General features: G+C 37.0%; 1 protein-coding gene across 2 annotated transcripts in view; it reads left to right on the top strand.

Annotated features, from left to right (window-relative positions):
- The first annotated feature begins 779 nt into the window (after positions 1 to 779).
- The window catches only part of LOC149201616 (uncharacterized), a 159,568-nt gene continuing 154,347 nt past the window's right edge, over positions 780 to 6,000 (top strand). Inside the window, exon 1 of one of the 2 annotated variants that reach the window (XM_089402967.1) lies at positions 780 to 929. The gene's annotated coding sequence lies outside the window, so the exon portion shown is untranslated. The remainder of the gene's footprint in view (positions 930 to 6,000) is intronic. The other variant, XM_089402966.1, reaches the window with a different exon arrangement.

Here is a 6,000-nt window from a genome sequence, read left to right as displayed (position 1 = left end):
ACCCAAAACGGGGCCCATAGTTTGGCGCTTTATCTCCTAGGGTTAGGGTTTTGGATGTTTAGGGTTTTCCATTGTTTCTCAACAATAAATAGGCCTTCGAGCCTCATTGTAAGAGAGTTCAGGGGCATGTACCTGCCACATCTCTCCTCAGAGATAAGCTACCATCACCCGGGCTAGTTTATTTCCATTTTTGTTTGTAAATATATTTCAGCATTTTACATTAATGAAATGAAGTATTATTTCTACTATATTTCTATATTTATGGTTATCTCTGTAATTTAATGCGTTCCTATTAAATCCGGATCAGAAAAAACATTACAACCATCGTCACAATGCATAAATACATTACCTTTATAAATAACCAAAACTTTTAATAAATTAAAAAAATTCAACTTTAAACTTAAGATTTACCATTTTAAAACCCTTGAAAACTTGTCTCTTATAATATTCTCCTAAAATCACCGCATACCAATTACACAATTATAAAAACAAAAATCATATAAAACAAAATATTCACAACAAAACCATAAAAGCCTCATAAATGGTCATTATTCTCAAATCTAAACTATAATACCACTATCTAAACTTTGTATTTTTTTAAAACTCGTTCCATACAAATACAAATTCAATATAAATATAAATATAATAATAAAAAAACATAAAATAAAACTGCAAGTCACACACCTTAACAGCGCTCTAACCTCCAACCCTCACTTCAACCCCCAAATGATTCCTCAAATTCAATCTAAAACAATTTTACTGTTATGATATAAAAGTATATAAAAGAATAAATTACAGCTCGGTATACCATGAAAACGGAACCCCGAACCAAAAGCAATACAGAGCAGTAGCAAGAAAACTTGGGAGGCTGCGAAATCACAATGAATAAAGGCGATTTGTAAACTTCTTCGTCGACACCGGACCTCAAGGTGAGTCTTCAGACATCTCTGCACATACTTTGCTGTCCACACGACGATATGATAATTATATAGTTTTGAAAGGACTTGATGCTAGATTTACAAGTAATTTTGCTGGCAAATTGAATAGAAGCCGGAAAGAGTAAATACTGCTTTGCATGTCTCTGCACATATTTTGCTGTCCAGACGAGGATATGATAATTATATAGTTTTAAAAGGACTTGATGCTAGATTTACAAGTAATTTTGCTGGCAAATTGATTAGAAGCCGGAAAGAGTAAATACTGCTTTGCCCAAACAATGCTATATTCTTTGGCAGAAACAATCAAACTTACCACTCCATGACTATTTGTAAGCTAGACGCAATGGTTTTAGCCCGCCCATTTGATTATTTGTTAGGGGTTCCGACAAGTGGGTTGCAGCCTCCTCTCTCTTTTTTTTGGATGAATTTATTGTTTAGCTGCGCAGGCGCTCAAATAAGTGTAATAGGGTTCCTTATCTGCGGATTTATATCGAATCACAGTGTGGATTTTGACCGGCTATCGCCCCAATCCAATTGTCTCGCAGTTCTGCATTGAGTTTCCCAACACATAAAGGAAATCCTGCAATTCCGGTCTACTCGACAGGAAAAGGAAATCCTGTTCTATCCCCACCAGGAGTGAAATCTTAAGAAGATATATTGTCATGATTGGAAATTTGTAACCGGCAGGTGCAGACCTGCTAAGTCGACGAAAATGTGGGTGCCTACTGAGCTGGGAGTTGAATTTGAGCTCCTGCTTTGCACATAAGAAAAAAATTTCTACATCTTATTGAGTGGAGAGGCTCATTCTTCTACAGTTTAGTATCATTTGTAATTTTTTCTATTAATTCATAGAAAAATTTATAGAAAAAAAAATTGGAAATTAGATTTTTTAGACTCTTATTAGATTATGTTAAATCTGTATTTAAAATAAATCTATGCCAGATCTATGCTTAAATCTTATATAACGTTTTTAAAATTCTTGTGTATTGAAAGGACGTAAATCTTACTCTTGAGATGTACACCTCATCATATATGCTCTTTCTGCAATCCCAGTCTACCTAAGGAATAAAGATAATCCTACCGTCAAGATTTACGCCTCATCATATTTAATGCTTCGGTTAGGCAAGACGATGTCCTGGGCTTCCAGTGTTCTGAATTATCCTACCAAGATTGGCCAGGGCATATACTCTGGGGAACCTGTGTGTCTACACTGAATAGTCAAATCTCAAATCGCACCCCTTGATCCTATTCCCAGCTTCGTACTGTCTTGATTCACATATAGAAAAACGATTTGGAGGTATACTTCTGTGATTGTGCGAGTCTTTCGACCCTCAAGTTCCACATCCTATACCTTTGATATATACCGTAAGTTGACACCTGGTCAGGCCTAGTGTTTTCTGTTACTCTGAACAAACTTCACCGCCCATGGTCTCATTTTAAAGTTTACGATTCAGAAATTGCTTAATGATAATCCAGTGAAACTGGAAATCTGTGGAGTAAAATTTTCAGGTTCAAAATTTTAATCCCAAAGCTTATGCTGAGTTAATTATATGAATATGCAAAATTGCTGGTGTTGCATCCTTAGATCCATATCTTGTGTGTGCTTGACATTTAAGTAGATCTTGATAGAATTTAATGACCTGTCTATTTAAACGTCGCAACTTAAGAACAATCGAAAGCAATAATTGGCAGCTAAGTTGCGTGAAACATGGAAATGGCACGGATTTCCAAAACAGGTATGGAATGGAATGGTAACCCCTAAATTTTTGGAAACAGGGAAATGAGATATTTAAGAAATACAAAAGATAAAAATGTTTAAAAAAATAGTTGTTTTTTCACACAGCACACGTGATGAAGACGTTTAAAATGATAGAAATAAATGGCAATTGAAGAGGAAACAACCCCGCAAAGAGACACCTTCGGTGTAATTAACTGAGAACTCCCATAGATGCTTACATTACACAAATTCCAACAACTGCCTTTATAAATGATGCTATATATCCAAAATCAGCTATGATAAAAAATAGCATTTATAAATGAGCCTGTATGTTCAAAATCAGCCTTTATAGATAAGGTTATATATAAAGCTCGTTTAGCTCAGTTGGTAAAGCGGAGGGCTTTTAACTTTGTGGTCATGGGTTTGATTCCCACAGGCAATGAGATGTGCCTTGCAAACGAACCCTGGGAAGAATTACCTAGTGTACTCTAACGAGTTGTGGAAAAAGACCATTCTTAAACACAACTAAAAGTTAAGTTTTATTATACAGCTTCAGTGGGCCCAATGGTTAAGAGCATGTGTTTCCTCCTAAGAGGTCACAGGTTCAAAACCAGAGGGGGTAGAGTATGTATTTGTTCGTAGACTTAGCATTCAAATCGATGCGTGGAGGTGGGTCCCTAGTCCAACAAACAAGGGGGTCTCCTATGCGCGGAGGTGGGTCCCTCGTCCCACAAACAAGGGGGTCTCATATGTGCGGAGGTGGGTCCCTTGTCCCACAAACAAGGGGGTCTCATACACCAATTTGGTGTCTGGCTTGGCCGTGACCTTAAAATTAGATAATAATAATAGTAATATGCAAAAGTATAAAAGGGGGTCTCATACACCAATTTGGTGTCTGGCTTGGCCGTGACCTTAAAATTAGATAATAATAATAGTAATATGCAAAAGTATAACATGAGCTTATCCATTTTCATCTCTATTTTCTTCAAGAAAAATGGAACAAGTTTCATTTTCACCAGTGGATCATTAATTGGAAGAACTGTTTCTCTCTCGTCTCAACTTCTTCTCTTCTTTGAGCATAAAGCATTTGAATCAATATACTATTTTGGATCAGGGTTGGAGCTTTTGATAATTTGTTTTTTGGTGACTGCTTTGCTTCATGGGCAATACATGGCTCAATGTTTAGAGCTTGAGTATTGCTGCCAGCAATTTGATCTTGCTTTTTGTTCAACCTTTGAACATATTGTACCCTTTCAGTTTGGTCTGCTGAAGCTGGCCAAACATTAACACTAGATCCCCCTTTATGCAAAATGTGGGCCTTCTATCTTGTGTAAGATGTTGAGAAATCTAGGGCAGTATATAGTTTGATTTCGCTTCACTTGATTGCTCTTATACTTTGACAAGTTCTTGTGATTATATTAGTTTTTCATCATTATTATTATCTTCTTTTCATCATCAAGACAAATGCCAAACAAGAAGATCACAAAAACACCAGAGATAGGCTCCAAGCCAGGGCAAAACCCCTATGAAGGGGAAAACCTAGTCAAACTCTTCCTTTAGTAGAATCAAATCAAGTTGAGACAATCCAAGACCTTTTGACCTAGACCAAGACCTCCCTTTATCCATCAAGTCAGCCTTCCAAGCAGATCAGTCATCTTCTAGTTCATTTCTTCACAATTCAACATCAAACAACTCTTCAAGAACATGAGTGTCCAAGGGTCTCGACCCTCTCTGTCATCCTGTACTTTCAGCTCCAACAGTCATACTAGCAAAACTTTTGGTCCTGCACTTATACTGGGAAACTTCGGTCCTCTTCTTTCATTCTCTTTCATAGGTAGCTCTTCCTTTTATGCCTCTTTGAACTTCCTTTTTTTTTAATAGAAATTGCAGATCAAATAGATGATAGTTGGTTAATCTTCACAAGGTCGAATGCTCCTTTATATATAGTCTTTACAAGGTGGACGTGCCCCTTCATGAGGCCGACTAGATTGTTGAAGAAGCTAACTCAGTGACTTGATATGAGGCAAGGCTAAGTTGATGGAGGTGGAGAAGGTGACCAAATTACATCAATATACTTTTATTCCTTTGATACAATGAGCCCAAGTAGGGTCTTTTACATGATGATTTTGTGCTTTGACCTATTGACCAATGACCTAAGCATGAAACCCATGCTTTATTAAGTCAATTTTCGTTTATAACAAAAATATATTTTCTTTTGGCAAACACATTACATCATGACTTAATTACAATTATGAAGACCGATACTAGTTACATTTCTCAACGCTCCCTCTTGACTAGGGAGGTATTCATAATTGCACACATAGGTACAAGGATGAACCCAAATTGACATGTTCTATGAAGAGCCTCAGCACATGTAGTGCTATGGACCATATGCTTGACCAAGGTATTTGTCCGGTTGGGACTAAGGGTGTTATCCAAGCTTCTGCCACTATAGGTACCATCAAGCTTCAACTCTAACACCAATCCACAGGGATCTAGGTATCATATCCAAGGTTGGAGCTCCATAAGACCAACAATACCGTCCCTACTTCTGGATCTAGACATCATCACAGGCTGACCATATGTCCTCCGAAGCATCTTGTTGCCCCAAGATGCTTCATCTCTCCCTATCAGATGTATCCACTAGTCCAAGCATGCTTCAAATTTTCAAAATGTTCAACCTTCTTATGGAGAGATCCACTTGCATTTACAACCTCAATTAGTAACAAACTTTCAAATATATACAAGTTAGCACAAACCGCTAGGGTCCCTAATTATTCTTATCATCATATTATCCAAACATATCTCGTCGGAAGCTTCCTACTACAATTTTTTAGCAGCACCAAACTCGGCCTCAACACTTCTTCCAGAACATCTAAATCGACAATCATCTGGATTCTGTAGTGCTTTAGCTATTCTTTGATCTCATTCTTTCTTCAAGGTCTTTTACTATAGCTGTTACAATATGCCCTCCCTCTTAACTGAGAAGATATATCCTTATTTTTTTCCAAGCTTCTTCTTGATTAGAGGACAAGACCACCAACTTCATTCTACCAACCACACAGTGTCCTTTCTTTTTATCAACATGTCATCGGAGAACTTCAACCTTTCAAAGCTTCATTTTTTTAGGAACATCATTCTTTCTTATCTATTACCATTTGTACAACTCCCTCTTTCCATTATGCTCATTATCAAGTCATCTTCAATTATGAGGTAGGTGAACATCTTCAACATCTTGAAGATTATGTACTTCCAAATCTTCAACAACGAGTGCAACCAAGTACAAATATACAGGAGCATGAAGTTAAAATAGGTTTAACGTGTTATTACAATGGAAGCATTGAA

Source organism: Pinus tabuliformis, chromosome 2_1 (assembly GCF_031772625.1).
Source record: "Pinus tabuliformis cultivar Carrire ecotype Pingquan chromosome 2_1, CPIR1, whole genome shotgun sequence".
NCBI classification, from domain to species: Eukaryota; Viridiplantae; Streptophyta; class Pinopsida; order Pinales; family Pinaceae; genus Pinus; species Pinus tabuliformis.
This window is presented reverse-complemented; position numbering and strand designations above follow the sequence as displayed.